The sequence below is a fragment of the Anser cygnoides genome, chromosome 3 (assembly GCF_040182565.1).
Source record: "Anser cygnoides isolate HZ-2024a breed goose chromosome 3, Taihu_goose_T2T_genome, whole genome shotgun sequence".
Lineage (NCBI taxonomy): Eukaryota > Metazoa > Chordata > Aves > Anseriformes > Anatidae > Anser > Anser cygnoides.
Window position 1 is genome coordinate 1,624,086 of NC_089875.1, and position 21,846 is coordinate 1,645,931.

The 21,846-nt window shown below is 40.7% G+C and overlaps 1 long non-coding RNA gene across 13 annotated transcripts in view; it reads right to left on the reverse strand.

Annotated features, from left to right (window-relative positions):
* Positions 1–21,846, reverse strand: part of LOC106044706 (uncharacterized) — a 445,326-nt gene that overhangs the window by 18,843 nt on the left and 404,637 nt on the right. For 8 of the 13 annotated variants that reach the window (XR_010830788.1, XR_010830791.1, XR_010830789.1 and 5 more), the window contains 2 exons: positions 18,185–18,264; positions 1–14,835 (listed from right to left, as the gene is read on the reverse strand). The exon at positions 1–14,835 is cut by the window's left edge. This is a non-coding gene — a long non-coding RNA (uncharacterized lncRNA). The remainder of the gene's footprint in view (positions 14,836–18,184; positions 18,265–21,846) is intronic. The other 5 variants (XR_010830786.1, XR_010830785.1, XR_010830783.1 and 2 more) reach the window with 3 other exon arrangements.

The following is a 21,846-nucleotide window of genomic DNA, read 5'->3' on the forward strand; positions in this document are numbered from 1 at the left end:
CTCTCAAATGACATAATTGGACAAGTCTCAAAATTCAGGAGAATACCACTGCTGCAGATCACCCCCGAAATCTGCAAAAGGAAAATAACTGCTTTTACATCAGAGATAACCTTTCAGCTAACTTTCTCCTCTGCATCCCTCCCATTTTGCAGTTAAATTGCACGGTGTGTTTACTCTTCCAGTGAACAGACCCATTATATGACTTAAAGTGTTAGCGTACACAGCACTGACATGTCCATTACATCCATGCACACTGATACCTAGATTACAGAGAAGTTCAGGTTACCCAATTAAGAACTTGAGCTGCATTTTGGAAACCGAGAAGCAGGAGAGAGCTCTGGTTAGGGTATTTCAGTTTATGCACTGATAAAGACATCGTCTGTTTGCAGAATCTTGGTCTGCCGAGTTGCAACAGAAGGAGAGTGGAACTGAAGAGAAAGACCCAAGCCCAAATATCATTTCAAAGTGCTGGCTTGTAGTTTAGCTTCTGGGAACTGAAAAAAGGAGACTGGGGAGATGTGGTTTGTCCTCCTGCCAGAGTGGAGGAGCAGTCTGGCGGATGGGCATGGGTAAAACCCACTGCATGGGGCCCATCACTCTTAGGGCAACATGCCTTGTCCCTGTGTCCAATGGTCACTTTACGCTCTGCCTCCTTGTTTGCATGGGGCCTCAAGCTTCAGGCCAAACAGTCTGCATAACCATTGACGCAAATAGCAAGTTAATTAAAAAAAAAATAAAAATCCAAACCCTGCTGTATCAGAAATATGGCCCTGCCAGCACTTACCTTCCCAGTGCTTCATAGGAAAACCAGGGCAGATTTTGCCAAATGCCTTTTTGATTTGAGCCTACCATTGGTTATCAGCCAATGTCAGCTTTAATTAAAATAAACTAAAAATAGTGCAAGAGCTCTTCTGATCCTTTAGTTAAGCTGAAAACATAAGTATTATAACTGCTAGCAATGTCCAGTGACTTAGAACTGGAAGACTGAAAAACCAATCTCATGGCAGGGAATAAGTCTTGTGTCTTCGACGCCGCACTTGCAAGGGTTCTGAGTCCCAATTATGAATGCTGGGGGTTGGCAGCACCGCTCTGTACTGGTATAAATAACTCATGTGCTGTGGGACAGCAGCGCTCCTTCCTCTGCGCTTTGAGACCGCTCCTTTTCTCCCTGGTAAGGCCGTGCCGTGAATCATTTCAGGTTAATGGGAGATTCTCCGGCGACTTCAATGGGAGCAGAACTGAACCTTAAGCAGTTGTCAGAGGACGACACAGATAAAGGCGGCTGTAGCCGCTTCCATTTTATTTAAAGATGTTGTTACGTGCTTTGACAGTTCAACCCTGCACATTTAAACATTCAGTTACTGCAGCTTTAGTGAAAGTGATTCTCGCTAGCAATACAAATCTCTGGTTACCAAACATTTACTTTATGCTCTCAAAAAGATAATCTAACAACATTTGGCGTTTTCTGTTTCCAAATAAAAGGAATTCATGATATCCCCTTGTGTTATTGTTACGGACTGTACAGCTAAATTTAACTCCTTTATCTTATGCTGATCTTTCAAATAAAGTTCATTATTATATCAGGTATGTTCACGGTTAGCAATGATTGTTTAATATTAAACACCCTTTGCCAGTAAATCTCCATATATAATTGACTGTTACAATCTTGGTTACAGCTGTTCCAATAATAAAAGCTCTAATTAAAATCACATTCAGATTTCCGAGATAACCACTTTGGCCTCACTCACAGCAAATAGTACCTTGTAACTGTCCCAGAGACCAGAGGGAGACCATTTCTCCAAGAAAGCCCCTGATCAATGGAAGACTGCAGGATATGTTCCTCTGTTTCATTTGCTAATAACAAAGAAGGAGCTGAAATTTTGATGCTTTCAGGCATATTTCTAGCCAGTCAAATTCTTTAGCGGCAAGAAGTCCAGATGAACTTTTGAACTATGAGACTTAGCTGAAAATCTATATCAGATTCTTTCACTTCCTACAATGTTTTTGTAGTGTGTTTTTCTAATATTTTTCCTAATATCAATACAGCTATGATCAGTATACACGAATTGTGAAATTTGACCTATTCTCTCTGATATTTTCTCTTGTATTTCTTTCCCATCCAGGCACAACTTCAAAAAAATTCAAATCTATTAATAGGTATTCAAGTTTGGCGTAGATGATGGTATTCTTCTCCTTAGATAAAACTAAAATAATCTTCTTTGCTTGTAGCTGCATGGAAATGCCTACCAAACAGATCACCTCGCTCATATGTAATGTGCCACAGTGAAGATGGAACATGCTGTTCCTAAGGATGTTACAATTAGAGGCAAAAAAATGCAGTGGTTAAAAAAGAACATCAGTGAATTCACTGAAACAGAAGTTAGTTTTGTGGCAAGCATCACTGATACTTGAGGAGATCCTTCTGTACTTGCTGTCCCCAACACGTGCAACCATAAAACCCTTTCACACTCCTTCCCTGGAACAGAAAAAGGTTTATCCTTTTCCAACCTATGATCATTCTCACTGCTGGTACGGGTGCTTTTACATGAAGTCAGCCAGTATTCCCGTTTACCAGTCCCGTAAGGATTGATACAGATAGAGTTGAACTAGTTCTGCACCTACCAGCACCTCACCAAAATATTCTCAGGTATATACCCCACAGAAATTCAACTTCACCGTTACCAGCATAAAGAAATCACACCTAGCATTCTGCTTCTGTTGTCCTTTTTCCTTCCCGCTGAAAAAGCATTCAGTTTAAAGAATTGAGAACCCTATGCCAACAGGAGCAGGCAACTATCACACATAAACGAATGGGTTCTGCCCTGGTAATCTAACCTTACGATAAACCACTCCAACCAAAATTTAGCAGAACCAGATGTGTGAACTAGCCTCTTTTCTTGACCCAGTCATCTTACCGTAGCATAGTCCAATTTTCTTAATAATAACATTGCAAAGCACTAGCAATTCAACTCTTCTTTCTTTCTTCAAATAAAGCAAGCACACAGGGAAGCTAAAAACACATATGTTTAAAGTGATAGAAATAAACATTCTTAAGTGAGAAAAGGAAATGAATGAAGTTCCCACCAGAAGACTACCTCACTGCCACATTGACTGCAACTACAGGCCAAACTTGCAGCCAGTGCCCACCAGCGTTATTCCAGTCACTTCAACCACACTACTCTAGTTCACACCCTCCGAAAAACTCAACCCTTACACATGAGCATGCAATTATGGCCAGGCAGTCTTGACCACCGGAGGGTTTCTTCACTGCTGGGTCATCCTGAAATATTCCAGGAAAAGATCTGTGGCATCCAAGATGTCCTCTTTTCTCCTCTATATCCAGGATCAGTCCTGCTGTGGTTGGCTGAAGCTTTCTTCTTTGCTCTTCATCCACCTCTGTAGCCCCCTGCCTTGTGGGATGGATTGAGGAGGCAGTGCCAGCGATACTCAGCAGGAATGAGATGTTGTCAGTTTTTGAGCAGACTCCTAACTCATCTGAATTGCTCCACACTGGGTGCAGTGATTTAGGAAAGTCCTGCTGATGCGCAGAGCTATTTTGCAATCATGCCCTTCTGTTCATCTGTTCCATTCAAGTGAGAGAACACTACAGTGACAAACTTCACTTCTGAGCTTCCTTGCATTTTAAATTTATACCCAAAACCCGCATTGAGAAAGCGGTTTGGTGTTTCCGTACAGAAATAAAACCTATTTATTTTTATGAGAGTAATGTACCAGGCTAAATAAAAATAACCTCACACAGCACTTCAGGGCAAAAAGGAATTTTGCATAATTCAAGGCAGTGACCTACAGCATGCCAATCTACAGAGGACCCACTCTTCCCCTACCCCTTGGTGTACTAGTTACATAGGACAGTACCAGCTTTGGCAGCATCCTTCTTGTTGCATCATTCCAAACTGTTTTACAGAGCTGCCCTGCTATCAGTGTTTCTGTTGTCATCCGTTATTTTCTGATTAGGCACAAGGAGAGGTATTCCTTGGACCTGTAGCATCAAGAGGGAAATGAGTTTTACGCTTGGTCACTAGGGTTTCCAGCACATGTCTGCGGTGAGATTTTGACTGCATCTGGTCAGCTCTCAGAGCCTGACAAAGCATCTTTATTCAGAAGATCTGAACCTCGCACTTGCCACAATAACTGATCCACTCCCCCCTCACCCCCATCTAAGAAGTGAACACACATGATGTATGTTTTAATGTAATACAGGGCTCCCCTAGTTATGTCTCATCTTCTCCTATCTGGCACCAAAGCCTGATTAAATATTAACATGGGGTGGGTCCTATTATTTCCTGACTTCCGAGAATCCATTGGTAAATTGAGATCTAGCTGCTAAAAATTTCTGACACAACATCATTTGTATTGAACCACCTTTCCATGCCAGAGTGCCAGTGTTAATAAATCAGGCTGTTCTCATTGAATAAATCTATTTAAATACTTATAAAATATTAAAGATGCATTTGGGAAAAGCCTCTAAGGTGATTGTTGCACCCATGCACCTCACAGTAACTAATTTATTAAAGAGTTTGCAAACCTGGGAAGGAAGGGAAAAGAAAAATGGTTTCATAAACCAAGAGCAGAAGCCAATTTTTCAGCTCAGATGATGAAAGGAAGCATGCATTTCTAATCAAAAAGACAGATACGCCTTTTCTCTCCCACCATTCCCTCAACAGCAAAGTGCCTTTTCATCATCAACAACACTCCATTCCTAATGTCTGCTGAGGCCTTTCTGCACCTTCTCCATACACTAGTAATGTACACACAGCATCCCTTTGAAACAAGAGCCCATTAGCTGTGGCAGACTACCTTTTCACATGAAGTCCTTCCGTTGGTAGTCATCAGCAGAGTGCTAAATCATCCCAACTGGGCATGCTCACATCATGGCAGCGGGATAAACAGATATTTAGAGCTGCAGAATGAAAATTGCTTTTCTACCTTTCTTGAGGGGTATTTTTTTTAGGAAAGGTCATAAACTACACAGGGAACATCAAGCTTTCCTCTCTCACTCCCCTCCCTCCTCCCTTAAACACAGATTTTTTTAACAAATCCACTTTTGCTTACACCCAGGTCATCTGTAATTTTAGACCTTCAACCACCAGCCAGTCCCCTTTAAAGATTACATAGTAAACGCGACCATAAATTTGCCCCACAATAAGAAACGAGTTTGAGCATGCCCTGAAAGAGGGATTTATGTGATTGTTTTCCTTCCAGTGGGCGTGGTGAAGGGATATAGAAACTGTCAGCGAGAGCAGCAAGCGGGGTGATACTTCACAATAGCTACCTGAGTAATGCAACAGAGATTAAGCCTAAATTGAGGACTGCTATTTCAGAGGACAATTAATTTTCAGGCTGTCATAAAAGCTCTGTTGACATTTCTCAGCTGAGATTTTGCTTCTCAGTAAGGGTTTAAACAGCTTTGTTCAATGCAGGCAGTGGTGCTGCTGCCATTCTTTGGGTTAAGTCTAGTTTTTTTTTCCCCCAAATAAAAGTGTAATGCCTTCTATTGTATTTCTTTCTCCGACATGCAAGAAAGCTTCTGTGTATTTTGTTAATGCTCACTTCTAGATCTTCACCTGAGACCCCATCTCAGACAGCTTTTTTTTGTTTGTTTGTTTTCTGTAAGTGATTGATTTGGTCTCCTAATGCAGTTGCGCAGAAAAAAAACTGAAGCAACCAAACTATAAGCAGCCTCCGACCACATTTGGACAGGGGTTTGCTTGTTAGACACCTTTGCTGATCCCTTGCAAGCACCTAGGAGCACAATGGACTCTAGGAACAGAAAATCTATTTATCTCTAACTATGTTTTTCTGCATGCCTGAGTTACGCTGCAAGTCAGTAACCAATTTTATTGCAAGAGATGGCAGATGATGGTTCCAGATCAACAAAGAAAAATTCCGGCCCCTGCCTGACAATACTGCAAGAATTGCCTTTTGCTTAATTGACAACAAGATGCCATCCAAGCTGACTATGACAACAGACCAGCATCACTATAAGCTATCTGGCCAGTGTGACCTGGGGCATGTTCTTCCAGGAGGCTGCCTAAAAGCAGGTGCTTAAGTGCTGTCACTGGGCAGCACAAAGAGCCCAGAGACAAGAAATGAGAGCTAAACTTTGGAAAAGGTCTTCTGCTCCAGCTAGGCCATTACAAAACTCCAGATCCCAGTGGCCAGCTGTAAGCATCCCCATTGGAAGTGGCGCGCCTTGTCACTGGGTCCGATTTATTACCAGTGACAAATTGTCTGTCAGGAGGCAGCTGCTCTGTACAGATACACAAATGTTTGTGTACAAAGACCGAAGGACGAAAGGGTTAATTATCCAACAAACTCAGGCAGAAGGGGAAAAAAAAGTTTCAAGCTCAGGGAGGTTATCATTGCCTTTTGCGCAGGCTGGTTTTAATCACTTTCTTGTACCTCTCCCTGACTTCATTTATCAAGCCTTCACATAAAAGTTGCAAAGTGAGGTTATTCAGCGGATACCTCCATTCATCTCGGATGATTGACCAGGGTGGTTTGCAGTACAAGCCAACCTGGGTGATGGCATTCCTCTTGTTTTCATTGCACAGCCTGCTTTCATTTTATGCTGTAATTGTGTTTTCACAAAACCATAACCAAGCAGGCTGCAGATCCCAGGTTCCAGATTTATTTACAAACACCCCTGACTAGCCCCCTCAGCCTTCTCCTGTTATCTGCTTTATGCTGCTTTGGATCTTGCCGCCAGGAGTCTGGGGTGGATTAGCACGAGATAGGAACTAGATCCAATCTAACTAAGGGGACCTAATCAGCCCGTCCTTCCACCCCCACTCCTCTTCCTCAGACTAAATCCAAGTCCTGCTTCCACACAAACATTCCATGGGAATTGGCATCCAATATGAAAGAAATCTTTCTGACCTTGCAGGAGTGGTGTCAACCTCCAGCAGGTAACATGAGTGCTGCTTGACAGAAGGAGGCAAACCACTCCACCAGGCGACTCAGGGGACCTCAGAGAGAAAGGCCACCTCTCCCGGGGGGCCATTCGGGGAGCTGAAGATCATCACCTGTGTGTCTCCACCAGACGAGCCATAAAGGTAAGTGAGGCGAGTTGGAGACATTCTCATGATTCACAGTGAGTATATATGGGTGGAGAGCAAGACGAGTTTAAATAGTTTTGTACAACTGCAAATAAGACTGAGTTGAAGTTTCAACCGCCAGGAAGGCTTCAAAGCTTGTCACAAGGCAAAATGTGATAAAAACCTTTTTCCTGTCTTTTGTTGAAGTAAAACTACCAGAATCTGGATCCCCCTGATTAGTAAACAGCTGATTCACATATAGGATGAAGTTGCGTTTTTTTTTTTTTTTTTTTTTTTTCCTCTGTGCAGCTCAGGTAACTCAGCTGGGGTAAATCAGCATACTGATGGCTCTGAGGCAGTTTGCACCACTCCATTTCAAAACTTGATACAAATTTTTCAGCGTACTTCCTTTGGGAAATGTACATTGAGTGAGAAAAGACCAGTCAGTGATTACAAAGAGTTCCTGTCGGCACTGTTCATCTGCAGTCACTTCCTAGGCAAAAAGCCTTTCAGATAAAAGCAGCATTTCCACCCAAACAACCTGGACCAGTTGGGGTGGGGGAAAGGAAGGGCGATGGGGCAGAATAGCCGAACAAGTCTTTGTTCTATTCAAAGCGTTGCAAGAAGATTTCAACCACGGAATATGGCAACAGAACTGATCACAGGGGAAAATGCAATTAAAATACCTTTCTGCATTTTGCAGCCACAAAAGCGTTGGCAAATCGCTGTAATCTGGCTTTGCTGAAGTGGAGGGCATGAGTCAATGCATCAGGAACGAATTTCAGCTAAGTACTTTCCAAGGTAGTTACCTTGCTCAAGGTCAATGCAGCACCTTTTGCACCTTATGTTATAGAAACTGGGATCCACAAGTGACTTTTCTTACTGTCCTTTGCTCCCACTACAGTGTTGAAACCCCAGACAGACTCAGTTCAGCAACTGTGTATGCCTGTTCAGGTGCAGCAGACAGAAATATTGAAGCTTCAGGCTGAGAGATTCTGATGTTGTTTTTTTTTTTTACCTTTAAGTTTTGTTTCTGTGTCTTAATAGCAGACTGGATTTGTAGATTACAAATTAACTTTGAGTGAGAACAGCAAGCAAATCCATCCGGCCTGAAGCAAGAAGAGCCTTCAGGCAGGTGTTTGTAGGCTTTCTTTAGAAGGGCTCCCTGGACATATAAAGAGAGTTTATTAGTGCTGGTTTGTATATCACTGCTGCTGTCTTGTTGATAGCATGTTTGTCTCCGATCTTTTTTTTGTCTGACTCCAGTTCTAACTGGAATTCAGACAGAAATAATAACCAGAGAGGGAATCTCTTTCATTTTTTCATCTCTTTCCAAATTCCTTGCTTGCAAAGGTAGCTCTTAGATTGCACCGTTGACAAAAATAAAAATTAAAAAAATCTTCCACTACTGCCTCTTCCTGGACTGAGATCAGTCTTCCTGAGATTTTTTTTTTTTTTTGGGGGGGGGGAGGGGAGAGGTGAGGGGTATACTCAAGTTGAATATTAAGATTAAAAGGAGCTCTTGCCTTCTTCTCATCAAAGAACTGAACACTCCCAGACCTCTCAGTGACCTTTTAGGTGATGCTTTGGGGAGTCTAAAATCTAGGAAAAAACAAAGGCTCAGGACCATGAATGATATTAACATTAGATGCTGAAAAAGCCTTTGATCGAGTGGAGTGGAATTATTTGATAATAGTCTTAATACAATAAATTGGCATCGCTTTTGAAAGTAGATTTCTTTCTCTGTATGACCTATAGCAGATGTCAGGATTAATGCAGACAAAGTGAAAAGTTTTATTCTTTTCTGGAAATATTTATAAACGTGGGCATATTTTATCATAAAGCTAATGAACAGCGTTTTACCAGGAAGATTACTAAGGTTACCATCCCACTGAGATGATCATACCTCGCTATTACAAATGTAAATTGAAACGTTACCTTCCTGAAGAGATGAGAAAAAGATTTTGCTGTGTAGTGTTTGATACAATAAACGTTGGGACAGAATGGTAATGGAGAAATGAATGCATCAAATTAAGACTTGGCAAGGGAGGAAAAAAAATGCTGTTTTTTTTTTTTCCCCCTAAATTTTCAAAAGACACATTCTCCAGATGTAAGGAAATGAATCATTAGAGAATAAACCTGCATTATCCGTGTATTGAATCTGCGGAATGAAGCAGGATTCATTCAGGCTGCATTTTGTTTGAGGATAGGAAAGATTAGCTGATTTATGTGAGAAATTTTTAGAGAAATTTTTCCCCTAGGGTTTCACAGATTCCCTTGGTTTAGGAAGAAAAAAGTGTTGTGGGCTTTTTGGTTGTTTTTTCTTTTTTTCCCCCCCTTAGTGTCATTATAAAACAAAACTCGTAGAGATTTTTCACCAACTCCTAGGTTCTACTGCCAGAAGTTCATCTTGAATATCAGCCCAAAATTTTTGTTGCCCATTTGAATGCACTAGCCTATTTCATATCACCTGATACCAACAAGGGGGAAAAAAGCCCTATCTGAACTTTACCCTGTGATGTAATATCTCTTTGTTTGTACTCCAAAACTTTATAGGCCTCCCTTGTTATTGTGCCTTATTGAAAACTCATGCCTTATTTGCTGTTCATTATTATCTTTTCAATATTTCTGCTTCTTAAGATTCTTCATCCGATTCAACATTTGTTTCAAATGATTTTTCTTCTGAAAAGGTATGCACTCGCATTTTTGAAGGGAACTGGCACAGTGCTATTATCTGTCCATTATTTTAATTCTCTGGGTCTCTGTCATGAGCTGTGTGTTGTCCAAGGGAGATGCATGCAGAGTATATTAGTTAAGAGACTGCAGATCTCAAATGTCTGGCATGCATGGATGATGCAAACAGTTTTAAAGTAAGTAGAAGATAGGCTTGAAGTTTCATTTACTTATGGAAAAATAAAAATTAATAAATGGATGTGGATGACAGTCCACTCTAAGCACATGATACTGTGCTAAAGTTCAATACTAAAACATGGTGCTGCTGTATTTTTAATGCACTTGCAAAGTTTCATCTGCAAATTTCATTAATATACTCCTGTAGATCCAGGATGGCTTCTCCTCAGGAGTCTCTACTTTCTGGATCATAAAGTTGTCTTCACTATAATTTAGGAACCTCTGCGATGATGCATGTTCAGCTGTATTTGTTACTCAACAGATGTCTGGGTAGTTAAATTCCTCCATGAGCCTTTATCAGTACTTCTATTCTGGGATTCCCAACTGGTTCAAGATGTACCTCTCCTAGTCAGCAGCAGTACCACTGCTCAGAGATCAGTATGCACAGCTTGGGTCAGGCTTGTTTGGCACGGATCTTGGGCAACTGGTTGCCCTGACCACTACCAGTCTTGCTGCTTGAGTTGACCATGTAGGCCTAGAATCGACATCTTCCTGGTTCCTGCTCAAGGACTGGGTTAGACGGGTAGCTGGGCCTCTGCCCCACGTTCATAATTCTCAAGACCATCTGCTGCAGTAACTGTCATTGCTCTTCCTGTGGGGCTGCCGCCTGGGCTTGCTGCTCCTCCATAAATTTCGACAACACCTGCTGCTCTCGCTATTCCCTCATATATTAAGTCTACAACAGAAGCTTGAAAACACACGCTGCTTACACTTCATTTAAACAGCTACCTTTCCAATGTAACGCACTGATTCCGAAGCCACCCCTTTGAGGAGTTTGGTTTCAATAAAAGAAGTGTGATAACGAGTTAACAACACTGATGTTGAACTTCTCTTCAGACCTACCCGGGGTTCCTCAGCTGTCCCAGCTGCTCTTCCTGCACCCTGGGTCATCCCTTGTCTTGGACAACAACTCATGACCACACCTTGGCCACCAATTTCAAAGAGTCGGCAAGATGCACTTAACCTTCTGCCAGCAGGATGAACGTGCAGTAGCAGTGTGGGAAAGTTTTAGGCACACGATGCCAGCCTGCTCTATTCCCTTAGGCTACTTCCTTGCATTACATATTAAGAGCTTTCCCTAGAGCTGGTCAAAGAGTAAAATAATAACCTGATTTGCAACTAGAAGTGCTGAATCTGGATCACTACGATTCAGAGAGTCATAATATTAGTTATTAATGAGTATTCAGCCTACTGCTGGGTATCTGTGAAAATGCTCCCAAATCCTCAGAGTTTAAAGAATTTTAGCCTCAATGATATTCACCCAGAGATTTACATGTTGTCATTCTTCCATCTAGAAATATTTGTCATCCAGAGGTCAGAAAAAATCCCAGCTGCTTTTTGGTTTTCTGAGCAATGAGAAATGAACAAACACAGTCAAAATAAATAGTTTGAGTAAGCTGAAAAGCAATTGTTCTCCTTCTGCACTGACTGTGCACCCATAAGTATTAAATTTACAGGTGTCAGAATTGGTTTGCAAAAAATTTCTTATTAAGAAAAGGATTATATTTCCAACTCCCAGCAAAAGCACAGCTAAACTCAGCCATAATTTCAACGAGTCTTGTTCCGTAGTGCAGCAACTAGTGAAGGTGTTTCTCTGGCATAGGAAGTTTTTGACTACATTATAGGCACATTTCACTTTGACTGAAGCTCACTTCCTTCTCCCACTGAAAACAGGCAAGAAAGGAAGGAGAAGAGAGAATATTGCTTGAATTGTCCCATTTGCAAGAAGAAGTTTTGGTCTTTTTATCCCTCTGCTGACTGTAATTCCTTGTCAACTAGACCATGCAGGTTCACATGATAAAAGGCTGGCTTCATTTCGGGACACTACTCACCGTTCAAAAAGAAGATGAAGTGCAACCAAAAAGAATTGTTCCTTCCTTTTCAACAACTAAATTGATCTCCTTCATCTACATCCCTTACCGAGAATCTGACTTCTTCTGGCTAGCTAGCAAATTTAAAGTCAAACACCTGTTTACCAGACACAGAGCTATGTGTCTGCCATTGCCGATCCATCTGTGGAACATAAACATAACTTTCACCAGCTGCTTCTTTTAGCATGGGCTGGTAATGGAAGCCATTATAGAGCATATCAACAACACACTTTCCTAATAATCATGGGCCAGAGCATCACAGGGGGTAAACTGGCAGAGCCTCACTGAAGGCGAATAGTGCTGCACTGATTTACACCATCGGAGGACCTCACCCCAGTTTGTTTTACTTCACACTCTTCTCCTTTTATCTACCTCATTTTCCTGGTTTCCAGTTTGTTTCTGCTCTTCTATTATATTATACTAATGAGGCAAAATGTTGTGGAATAATTCCTGGGCCAGGCCCAAGCAGGAATGGATAATTACCTTGGGTACTATACAGCCTCAATATTAATGACTCTGAGAAAACCTCAGAAGATTCAGAGGTGTGATAATGCAAAGAATCCAGCTGGATTTGGGCCAAATGCCCCATTCGTATAAACACGCTCACCTTTATTGACTTCAGGAGAATTATGCAGGCTTTCGTTTGTTGCGAATGCGCTTTAGATGATTCACAAGATCATGCCCAACCACATCCACGCTCTTTATATTGAAGTTGAGCTTGAAATATTGCAGTGTGAATAGCAGATTCCTTTTTGTCTTGCATAAAGGGTGTTACAACTACAGTGTGTTACAACTATAATTAAATTGCTGATAAATCCCCTTATCTCTCATGCTGTTCCAGGAGGCAGTAATGAGGATCTGCTCCTGATGAGCATCAACATACCTCTTTCCCTGTGTCACATCAGTTAGGCAGGTCAAGTTCTTGATGGTGACCAAAGACAACATCCTCTGTCCAGGCAGTTCATTTTCCTCTTGGTGTAAAGCACAGATATGCTGTGGGACTTTTTGACCTTTAATTTTCAAGTCAGAACACAACCTAGGACTCAAAAAAGAAATTTCGTTCATGCTTGAGGCTCTCAAGTGGGATATACATGTACATCTTGAGAGACTTCAAATTCAGGGAAGCCCATCCTACTGAATTCAGCCTGGAAATGGTAGTAGTCCCTGAGAGTTACCCATCAGAATTTGCTTCCCTCTTGGTAATTTTGTGACATATGCTGAATGCTGAACACTACTTTCCAGGACTTCTGCAATTGCTAAAAGCAATGCTCACCTCTAATATATTCCGACTTAAAGTGTACAACCTTGTTTAAAATGCACTGCTAAAGCATATATTTTCATGTATCGTTATGTCTAAATGCATGATAACCAGGTTGAAAATCAAATTATCTGTGTTAAGGTGAATATTACAATGTGACTACTGCCTGCTGTGCCTCGAATGAATCTTGTAAACACAATCAAATCTCTCTCTTTCTCTCCCTCTCACAGACAGAGAGAGACACATGCACGCCCTTGCACAAGAAAAGAGATTCTTCACCTTCTGCCATCGTATTGTCACAGCAGCTCATGTTTATTGTGAATGACATCTTCAGCTACAACTCAGCATGAGCTCTGGTATGCTGGAGCTGAACATCCTACCAGGAAAATCAGCAGTGACATTAAAGTTGTTTCATGAATAATGAAAAAATAAATATCACATTAACTGTAGGTACACAAAATGCTTTGTTTAACTAAAAGGGTTTGCAGAGAAATTCCAGGTCTCTGAGGGTAGATACTATTTTATTAACTGTGGGTAGAGAACTTATTTAGATGGAGCTGTTTTCATTATATTGGTAATTTTCTCAATTACACAAATGAGGGACCACGTGATCAGTACTATTAGTAGGATACAGATTTCTCTTTTACAAAACTCTAACCTACCAGAAAATCACAAAACAACAAATCCTCCATACTTGCAGCCAATGAGTCTTTCAGCAACTTACATGCTGTATAAGGAGGTTTAAATATGTCTCCCAAGTCCAAATTTGTATTACAACAGTTTTAATCATTTATGGGGGCAAAAAGGCTTCAGAGACAGTAACGCAATTATATAAGTGTATAATGCGAAAGAGAATTCAATTGTCTCAATGCCATACAAGGCAAGCTTATTACAAGATCCCAGCAAAAGATGCTTAAAACATGACTGCACTGGATCCAGAGTTTTGCTGGCAGCATCAGTGTGTGTTCCTGCCAATCGTCAGAAGTTCATAATCACAAATTTCAGGGAGAAGAAACAAGCTTCATTTGAATTATGGGGTTATGGTGACCAGAGATTTATATAAAAGTTATTTGTAGTGGAAATGCTATATTTTGCCCTATTAAGGACAGATCAAACACACTTTTTACATAGCATTAATATGTCAGGCAAAAGTGAAATCTTTCAGTGATTTCAGGCTTTGTGCTAGACTGAAACTCGTGATCTTAAAATGCAAGGATTTCTACAGAAACACAAACATACTTGCTTCAAAAACTGGAGAACAGTCTTGATAACTGCCCCTTAAAGCAAATAAAAAGAGCTGTTATTCCCCATTCTTCGCAACGTTTTATCCATATTCATAGCAAAAACACTGAGAAATGTTCCAAAGTGCCAAGAAGCATGAAAACTATACTAAACACATCATTGATATCCTACTAACTATTGCTTATGAACTTATCAGCATGGAAATACTTATTCTCAGTAGAACTTCCTGAATGGCAATCCTAAATAATCAGCTTCATAAATTGTGCAGCTAGTAAATAGAGGCTAAATATTAGCGATTCAAAAGACCCACCTTCTCTCTCAAGGAGAGTGAAGAGATTTGTTTTCTAGTTTTCACTGAGACAAGCACAAAAATGGCGTCTTTTCCATAAACCAAAGGCCTTCCACTTTTTATACAGAGTAGTGTACTTTATGACTTCTTTCTTGTGAGTTCAAGTCGCCTGCATTTCCTATTCATGCAGAAATGCTCATTTCCTGTCTAAAAACACATGCATTTTTTCTTATTTGATTACCATTCTAAACAGCAATAACAAAAAGACCAGTAAACAGAAATATCACACCTTTTTTTTTTGTACCAATATGCAAAGACTCTATTCATTCTCTGCCTTTAAACAAGACAGAAAATTAAGAACTGTTTTGTTGTTGTTGTTGTTGTTTTTTAATCTTGTTTTATTTTTGTCATGTGCCAATGCTTAAAACAAAAAATAACAAGGACATAAATCTAAAACGTGCATCTCTTCAGGCTCCTGCTACTGTCAGGTGAGCTTAGACAGGTGGTTCAGAGTTCCTCCTTCCTATCAGCAAGGCAAATCATGAATTGAGGGAGGGTCAACAAGTACATCTGACATATAAAAAGCGGTGCCTCAGTTATCTCTTGATATGCAGTCAAAAGAGTTAAAAGTAAGCAAAGGTGAGAGCAAGTAAAACCCGTGTATTACTTGGGAATGTGTCTGTCAATAGCAATGCAAGCTGTGTTTCTATCTATTATACGAGAAAGGCAAAAGTATTCTACTAGGTCACTTAGTTACTTCAACCAGATGGAATCCAAAATGTTCAGAAAATTAAAAATCCATTTATTCCTCCAAAGTTGCATTCCATCTGTTTTCAGACATTTATGGAATCTTTTTGCATGCAGAATATGGCAACCACTGGTGCCTTGGAAATATTTCTTCCCCATGCAGCTCACAGAAAGCCAGGCTGGCTGTAGACGGCACTGGAGTAAGCCCTTTATTCAGGTGCTTTTACTTCCCTTCCAAACATAGGAAACTTTGCTTTTGTCTTAAATAGAGGAATCATAAAACCCCATTTATTATTGTCTGCAAAGATGCAACAAGAACTTTTAATGTTAAAAATAAATAAAATAAAATTAAATTAAATTTAAAAAATCAGGCTATTCTCTACTCTTTCCACCTTGAAATTTTTAACTTTTCTGCCAGTCTGTTTCTCATTTTCAGCTTGTGGAGACAATAAGAATGATTCAGATGCTATGAAGGAATGCAGCCTGGCATGTAGTGATCTCCACCCTGAAGATAAAAGTGACAAAATTACCCCAGAAGTTATGAGCTCTAGTCTTCATCAATCATTTTTCGAGAAATATTTTATTCCATTCAACTACACATTGTGCCTAAATCTAACTAGGGTATGATCCCCTTCCTCCTATCACTGTTCTCAGCATCTTCAGCTTCACCAGATGGAAGGATATCATCTGGCATGCAGGCCAGACTGAATTTTCTCTATATGACACAAACGTCCACATGTCCTCTGTTTCCTGAAGACTTTCCTTTGCAGTCACTGGCTCGTACAATAGCTCTGCATCACTGAACTTTATCCTGCTTGGTGCTGAGAATATTTTATCCCCTGGTGAAGCTGACCTATAAGGTAAGTACAGGCTATATCTACACTGTCAGCTAAGTTATAATCCCATTTCTTTTCTGATTTTCCATACTTTATATTAAATCACTCCCAGCTTCTCTGTTGGAAGGAACCAACTACATCCCTCCAAGCTGAAAGACAGTCAGCAGATAACTCTGTACCAGAACTGCTGCTTATAAGACAAAACTGCACCAGGTCTGGTGGTCTTACAGAGTCCTCCAGTCCTACATCAGCAGTCTTTTGCACCATAAACTCCCTTCATGCCCCTACGCCAAGTCCCAGATTGCTACAGAGTGTGTGAATCGGGGGAGATACACATTTACCATTACCCACATCTGCATTTTGTTCACCTCCCCAAATCTAACTGGCAGGTGTTTGTCAGATGGAAAGACAAAGCACTCAAATATCTCAGGCCAGCACATCAAAAAGCAGAGAATTGGCTTTTAAGCATAAGACTGCATTTTAAAAAGTAAGACAGAAAAAGAAAATCACAAATGGTGGGTGATTTCTTTGTGTCTTTGGGTTTCGTTCTGCATGTCCGATCATGTCTTCACATTTTTTTTCCTGTAACCTCAAGGGCAGTGGGAAAAATAAAGGAAGTTAATACTCACATTTAGTCTCATGCTGCCCCAAAGTGACACTTTAAAACACACACACGTACACACACATACAAATCCAGTAAGAATATTGCCAGACTCTTACTGAAATCTGTACAGGTAATATCAAGTCCTGCTGTATTTTTCATCACTGCAGATGTGAAATCCACCAGGTCTGATGTTGGGGTTGAGGAACACATGCTGACAGATCATGTTTGACCAACAGCAGAACCAGAGACTAGATCTCCTCCTTCTCTGGACAAATGTTTTCCTTCAGTCATTGGGAAAGCTAAGACTGAGGAAGCTTGCTACCCAGGATGGACAAAACACAAGAGGCAAAACAGCAAAACCAGAAAAAAACCCTGACTGGTACAAGATGGGCTGCCGAGGAGCACACTGAGAATGCATCCGTCCACGTGAGACAGACACACATCTCCCTGGCTGTGATCTTCTGTCCACACAAATAAAATACCTATCTCTCAAGAGCTAACACTAATTAAAGGTTTCCTTTGATTACACAGAGGGACTTGGACCCACACCTCCGTATCAGCTGAAGTGCCTGCGCTGCTTCTCTTTGGTTTCACCCATCCCCTGCTAAGTTTAGAAGAAAAGGCAACAGCTGTGGCTACTGACAGAACAAGGTTGGCAGCTGCAAAACTGAGATGCCACATTTCAGTATATAATTTCCTTTCCACAGTGTCTCTCCCTAACTTTCCTCTTTAAGAGGCACTTAAAATCCATGTGTCTGACTCAATTATTGTTATTGTAGCTACGGAACAGAATGTGATGCTGATGAGGGCCTACCTGTCTAGTTAGCTTCCCTTTCTGGATGCTTTCTTTCTTTGATTCATCATTGCTTGTGACACGTGTATTGTCTAAACTATGTTCAAGTACAAGTCTCTAATACATTCAATGGAAGAAGGTGAAAATCAGAAAACGGCGTATCAGTTGCATGCATAAATTTATGCATTAAGTTTAAACAGCCTTCTTCTGAGACATATCTTATGTAGAAACCATGATTTTGTTGTAAATTAACAATAACACATGTGGTAAAATTAAGAATAAAATTTCTTCTGCTTCCTTTGATTAAGAGAGCACCGACATTGCATAAATGCTCTGTCTTAATGAACTTATCTAGAGATTCTGCGTTCCTTCAGCATTCGGTACATTATCAAATCATATCCCAAGTACTACGAATTCATGCCCCAGAGGGCATGAACCCAAATTTAAAGTCATCATCATCCTGTATATTTTCTGCTCAGTGGAAGGTTTTATGATACAGGCTGAATGTCTTTTCAGGACAATCCTAAAAATAAGCTAATGCAGTAGGGACTGAATTTATTGGACATGTACACTCACCTCCGGTTGATGCTCTCCCTAGGTCAGTTCTCATGTGATTGGCAAGGGATCGTGACAGCTTGTATCTTCCTATGAGAAACCTGTGTAGACACTGGTAATTAGAACTGCCACTCAGTCCTTCCTGACAACAGCTACTGCAGTGGCACGGGGCCTCTGAACTAGCTCCTACCTCAGGAAAATCCTGTTTCCCAGTTTCTCCTCTGTAGGCACACACCTAATTGCATGTAAACATTCAGTAATTTATTACACAACACAAAAACATCAGTACCTTCAAGCTGAGAATATAGCAGTTGATAAACACCTAAGAACTGCAATTGTAAAGTGTCACCTGCAATGCAGCTCTCTCCCAACAGCCTTGCCTTACTGCTGGCTGAACTAAGTATACCTCCTCGGTAATGGAAAATTTTAGAAGGGTTTCTGTCTCTTTCTAAGGAGCCTAGTTCTTGTCAAAGTTAAGAGTGGTGAGGCTCATAAGCCAGGTCAGTTTTTTTTTTTTTTCCAGAAAACAAACAAACAAACAAAAACCCACAAACTCCACTGTGGTTTGAAAATATCAGTGCATTTTTCCTACAGCTTTCTACCCCAATCAGCACAAAAACAGAAATGCCCAACTGCCTATATTTTTACTGAAATTTGATTTACTCACAAGCTGTTAATGACTATAACTGAGAAAAGGAAAGAAAAGTAATGCAATGGTTAAAGGAACATGAAGTATTCCCGGTCCACTGCTACACTTGCAAGATACAAAGGATAAGGCAAGATATCTGGAAATATTTGCAAATGAAAAATATGCTAAAGTATTTTCTTATACTGTGATATCTTTGTTCAAAGTCCATAAAAGCTGGGTATCTACCGAATGAAATTTGGATTCTATTCTCAGTTTTGCCGCAATTTTAAGGTATCAATTTAGATACAGCTTCCTCGTCTGTGAAATGGGGCTAACAATAGGGCTCCAGTTTCCATGCACGGTGCTCAGTTAAATAGCGTCATGTTAAATAGTGCTTATTTTCCCACAGTAGGGAAAAAAAGAGGCAGAGTGAGGCGGTCAGAAATTTTTGAGATCCAAGGTTGAAATGGCAGTGAAATCTAATCTCCAGACCGTGGAAATCACTGGAAATTGACTTCAAAACATTGTTGATTTCAGTGGGTTTTGGATCAAGGCGTAGGAGAACAAACTTACCGCATGAAGACAAGTTTGTTTTGCAGAGCAATGCTTGACTTCTTGACAGAAGCAGCCCCAGTGCTGAGCCGAACTGTACCTTCGGGGTGAACCTATGCCAAAGGGTTGTATACAGTTGTTGGGAGCGTCAGGAGCATAGCGGGGAAAGGAGTTCCCCCTCTTGTGAGTTCCCCTCACAGCTTGTTCAGGACAACACAGGGAATTTTCTGGCTTACCCCCTCGTAAAGCAGAAAACATTTGGCACCAGACCAGGTGTGCTGAGCTCCACGGAGCGAGGAAGCCAGGTTGCGTGGCAAAGGACAGGCACAGAGAGCTGCTTCTGCTTCCTGCCCCATTGGTATCAAGCCTGCCAGCTATGGGAATTTCTGACACACAGTGCAGAACCACTTCTAGAGCACTTACAGTGTGCCGGAGCTGGAAGGCTTTGCAGCCACTGCAATGCTGCCTTCATTTGCCCCTTAACAGTCCAGCCCAAGAAGAGCACAGAACAGTGTATTAAGCATCTTGATAAAGTTTTCGGCAAGCACTCTTCAGAAACCAACCCAGAAACGGCAGCACTATATTTTTAGACAGATAATTACGTGGGTACTCCCATGGATGTGCTTCAGCATGAATCCAGGAGTGTAATCATGCAATGGGTCAGAAATTATGGAGTGAATAGTACCATATCCTTTTTGGACTTCTATTATAGCATGGTGGCAATGTAATTGTGCTGTATTTGGGTAATGTTTCAGAACAGCGTACATAGGAGGAAGCGTGGAGCTTTGTCCATCTTCACGGTGACTCCTCATTGAAGTGTCCACCCACCACAAACACAACACACCCTTCACTTGTTACTGTTAAACTATCTGTTCCCTGCATTCAAAACTCCCATTAAATTCAGCACTGAGCCCACAGGTTTCTACTCCATCAACTATACCATTTTCAGAGGGTACAATACCTAACGTGTCAGCAGCACCAAGTTCATTTGGGATATAGCCCATAGCTCCCTTCTCAGGCATGGTGGGCGAGAAAAATGTTAACATGTATATAGCAAAATATTCATTGTTAATCTCATATAAAAGGCGTTTAAAAAATGCTACAGATAGCTCAAAACGTATCACTGCAATTCCAGGCAACACAGCTGAAAGATTATATCTAAAGGAAATCACAGCATCTTAAGCACTGAAGCAGAGTTATGGTAGCCAAATATTTGAACTCTGCCCTTTCAGATAGCACATATCACTGAGCTTAACAGCTCATGGTGTTCGTAGTATTCTCATTTAGAAACAAATGAGCTCTTTCTTAGTCCTTTCCCCTACAACCCTTCACTACTATGTAATAATCTCTATGCGAGTTTCCCATGTACTACTACAACAGGTACCTTGTGAGAAAAATATTCCAAATTAAAGATGGTTCAACAGATGATTTTTTTTATTATTATTATTATTTTAATGTAACTGTTTATCTATCAGCTGAGGTTGACTTGTGGAAACTTCTCTTTTAGATAAATTTGTAAAGAACTGTTCCTTTTCAAAATGAGTCTTGTCTGCCAATCCTTCTCTGCCCCAGCTCCAGACTTTCCTATTTCCCGGTGATTTGGTTAAGGAACTGGAGTAAGGGTGGACCCAACAGGTACTTGTAGTCCAAACCTAAATACATTTGAGTCCATTTCAGTTCAGGTTTGATTCTAGAAATCATAATGAGAAGTACCCCATTTCCATTGGTGTGGTCACAAATAGCAGCATGTCTTCTAGCTGGAGAAGGCTGAAAATGTTCTGAAGGTTTATAATGTCAGAGAGGGCAGTACTGCCAGTACCTTGGAAATGCCCTTGGTTAATATAATATAGAAAACAGCTAGAAAATGATTCTGGTCAAGCCTGACTAAAAATATGCTTGCAAGACCATTAATGGAACTTTTTTCCTGTAACTGAAGGGCAATTTGGCAAGCCATCCTTTGCCAGATAGTGCCATTAATTGCAATTGGTTCTTAACAGAAATCCAAAATGATTTTCTCTTATAGAAAAGCCACACATCCTGAAGGTACACTGCTGGCAAGCCCTTGAGTGTTTATATTGCAATTTAAATAATCCTCAAATTTACTACATTCAGCTAGATGCTCAGGAGAGGTCCTCTTTTCCATCAGTTTCCAAGAATACACCAATATAGCGCCTCTTAGTTTTCACAACTGATCGGCTTTGTGTGGCTAGGACTAAATTACAGTAGCAGGATTTTAACAACTGCGGAAAAGACTGTAAAACTTTCTGCCCCTTATTAACTACTGTGTAACTATTAGGTTTATGGGCAATGTTAACATTGCAGCATAGGAACAAAAACATTGTAAATGGTCTCCAAAACGTTGGAAAGCAATTTTCCCCAGGAGAGGCAGGGGGCCCTTCCAATCCCTGTAAGGTATGGAAAGGGTCATGTGGCACACATGTAAAACTAGATTAAACTCTCTGTTGCTAAGTAATTAAACCTAATTGTAAACCTGGGCAAGTGC